We start from the raw sequence: 3899 nt of genomic DNA, 5'->3' as shown, positions 1-3899 counted from the left end.
CTGTCTGTGTCCATAGGATGGAGAAAGTAAAGATGTATTACATTTATGTGTGCATGCTCATGTGTGTGCCTTTGTCTGTGTATCACAGAGTACACTTGGAGTTCAAAGGACAACTTTCAAGAGTCAGTTCTTACCTTCTACCAGTGAGTGCCAGGGATTGAACTCAGGTCATCAGGATTGGTGGTAAGTGCCTTTACTTGCTGAGTCATCTCTTGAGGGCCCAGGATTTCTAAGTCTTTCTCATCTAATAAGTGTAAGATAAAGTGGGTCGAAAGTTCACTAAAGCATTTGATGTTTCGTTCCTTCAAACAGTTTGCATCTCTGTTAACACCACCATAACCTTTTAGCTGGTGTCAGTATCTCTTTTCAGCCTATGAGGCCACAGCTTTACCCAGATAAACCCTATACCCACTTGCCATACTGGATTGAAATTCTCATGATGGCTGGCTTTAAGTCAGATTTTTTTTTTTTTAAGATCAATGACGCTTGATCTGATAATATTGAAAAAGTTAAGCAAAAATAAAAACAAGAGGTATTCCACCACGTGGAAAATTCATGCAAGATGTAACGACCATGTGTATACCTCTGTATCTACTAACCACGAATGTCAAAGTCATGTGGACACCTGTCCAGGCAGGCTGTGACGGCGACTCAGACTGAGTAAGCTTGTTAACTTTTCAGGAATTGATCTTTAAAGTGAGAAACAAACAAACAAACAGAAATATGCTTACCAAACAAACGAAATCTCCTGGTAAAGATCAAAGTCACCTTTCTTCAGTTAACACAAAAGTGACATTCAGTTTATTAAAATCATGCACAAGCTCTTTTGTATTTATATATTAATAGATAAAATAGATTTAAGTTCTGCATTCCAGTAGTTCTAAGTGTAATTTTTTTTTTCTTCCTTGAATGTCCAGTGGGACAGGGTCAGGACAACTTTTGTGTGTGACTGGTCCTATTTTCACTTACTAAATGCACTCTCAACTTCAAGGTGTGATGACAAGTATAGGGGCTTTACTTGCTCGAAAGCTCAGATGTGGGGTGGGGTAGGGTAGGGTGGGAGGTCAAAAGGTCTCTTCCAAGAAATGCTTTCTCTGTGATTTCCCCGGAGTTTCTTATACGAGGAATAGGTGAGCATTTTAAAGCCTCTACTTCTGGCTTGCTTTTCTCAGCTCTTACCATCTCACTAGCAGCCCATTGCTGCAGGACTGGTGTTCTGTCAGCCAGGGATGGTCTCATTTGGCTGGACTCTGTGCTACAGCTGAAAGCTCTGTGCTGAAGTGCCTGCTTCTGGATGTTGCATTTGGCACAGAAGGTGATGGCTGTTCAGAGCACCCTAGACTGATGCAATGTGACCTTCCTTTAACTGGCTGTGGTCTTTGGGTTGGTCACTAAGCCCTTCTGGGCTTCATTATACCTCTCTGTCAAGTGATAGTTTATACCAAGATCTCTTTCTTCAGGGAATGTTATAATGATGAAAAGGAATAGAATACTTGAGTGGCAACTTTCCAGATTCTTAATAGACTTTGAGATACTTTACATCATTTTTGAGCTAGTAGGAAATACATAGTGCATCCATCTTAAATGTAAGTGTACCAGACTGTTTTGTTTAATAGTTACTAATTCTCAAAATCCGTTCTCTAGGTTAAGATCTCTAGCCGCTCTACAACTGTGGAGTCCACCTGTGCCAGATAGCATGGATAGTGACTTAACCGCTAACCATGGTCACGACCTTGGTGCCCTCACATGGCTGCTTCTAAGTCCTATCATTTTGCTATGTCAATCTCTCATCAGTTAAGGGCACACGACTAATCACGGTGTAGCATGTATTTTTTTTTCTTCACACACTATTGTTGATCCTCTGTCAAAGTGCATAATTATATATTTCTCATTATTGCTTTTGGAGACAGGCCTGGTCCTTCCTGGTCTATAAATCCCAGGAGGGCAGCTTGCCTGGTTGGTTCACCTCCAGCACCCACCGCGTGCCCTACCTTGTCGTCTCTGTTGACCAAGATGACGGATGAATGCAGGAAAAAGGCTGTTGGCATACAGACACCATAGAGGGGACAATGAAACCTTATGAATTGGGGCTAGTATGTACTTATTTATTTATTTATTCATTCATTCATTCAAACATCCATTTAAAAAACTTGCATTATGGCAAGAAAATTAATTTTCTCCCAGCCCCCAGTTTGAGTGTCAAAGCCATACTGACCACTAGCCTCGGTGTCAGGCTTTGCTTGGTTCGGTTTGGAAAGGGCTGGCATGCGTTCATAGGCTGGAGGTGTGCTCAGAAGCAGAGAATTCATTATAACTAGTTAGTCATCCATGGAGACACTGCCCGTGGGCGGGGGTGCACTTGGCGCTCTGCTGGTGGGCTGGTTCCTGATGCAGCTTCCCTAGGTAGGTGTGTGACTGGCCTTAAGCCCATGGAGACTGGGGTCTGCCAGTAGTCAGAAAAAGGCCTGGTAAAGAGCCCTTCACATTCAACTCAGTAACCCAAACCAATCACTGCCAAGATAACTTTTCCGGAGACTGCTGTGAGGGAGAGCAGTGCTGGATCCTAGCCGGATACTACCCAATGGAAGCCAGAGCCTACCCTTACTCAGTTCTCGGCAATTGAGTGCAGAGAACTAGGGTGCAGGGTACCAGGGGGGAAAAAACCCTATAAATCTTAGAGGCGGAAATACATGCACTTAAGGAGAACCGAGGGGGCAGCAGGGGTGCGTTAGGAGACTAGGAGAGGTCAGGAGTTTAAGGCTGCCCCAGGTCGCCCGAGTTTGCTCCGCCAGGCGAGGATGACTCAGCCTCCTCACTCGGGTCTTTACCGCCAGCCCGCGCGAGGGCTCCACAAAGTTCCTAGTCACACCCTAGAGCTTGTACGGGAATGGGGACAAGATTTTTCTAAGGGTGGGGGCCTCGGCGAAAGAGACATCCTGGGGCTTCCCCTGTGGGTATTCAGAAGCCTCGCCTGCGCTCAGCTGCCTCCTCCCGGGCTGGGGCTGGTGTGCCGCACCTCCGGGCTCGGAGCAATCTGACCCCCCCACACCCCACCCTCCGGCAGAATAAAGGGTGTCTGCTGGTCAGGTTGGACTCCCCGCTGCGTTTGTTTCCTTTCCCGCCCCGGCATTCTGGCCCTTGGGTGCACCGCGTAGCAGTGCGGACGGACCCCGAGCTTCAGTAGGCTCGGAAGCACCCCAGCCTGTGGTCCCGAGCGCCAGCGGTGGCTGTGCGGCCGCCCGGTGCCCGCGCCGCGACTGCAGCGCCACCCTCCGCGCTTTCCACCAGTCGCCGCGGCCGTGGAGCCCCGATGGGCGGCCACGCCGTGTTATACTCCCTAGACCCCGACCCCCTTGTCCCATCCCCAGCCCGCTCCGCCGCTTTACGAGCCGGTGCAGTGCTGCCGCCGCCGCCCGCTGGCTTCTTCCAGACTTCTGCTTCTTCCCAAGGAACCAGGAGGGGAATCAGGAGGGGGTCCCGCCACCTCTAGGCTCCGCAGCCCCCCCACCCCAAAGCCCCTGACCAGTCCCCGGGGCTCCTGACCAGATCAACCACTGGCAAAGTGTAGAGCATCGGGGCCCTCGGTTTTGCTCCCCAGCCACCCCCTCACACCCCCCTCCGCTCCGGCCGCCAGGGCCTAGGGACTCCCGGGGCCACCCCAGAGTCGCGCCGGTGGCGGCGGACTGCGGAGTTGTAAAGAACTCAGCGGCCGCAGTGGGCCGGGCCGGGCGAGGCACGAGCCGTGGCGGCCAAGGACACTGGAGTTTGCGAGTCTCCGCCCGCGAGGCGCCTCCCGCCCTCCCGCCGCGGCTCGCCGGACTCCCGGGGGCCGCCGAGGCGGGGCCGGGCAGCTGCCGCGGCTAGAGGCGCGTCTCGCTCCCTCCTCCCGCGCCTGCCTC

Source organism: Mastomys coucha, unplaced genomic scaffold (assembly GCF_008632895.1).
Source record: "Mastomys coucha isolate ucsf_1 unplaced genomic scaffold, UCSF_Mcou_1 pScaffold9, whole genome shotgun sequence".
In the NCBI taxonomy this organism is placed as follows: Eukaryota; Metazoa; Chordata; class Mammalia; order Rodentia; family Muridae; genus Mastomys; species Mastomys coucha.
Note: the sequence above shows the minus strand (reverse complement) of the source record.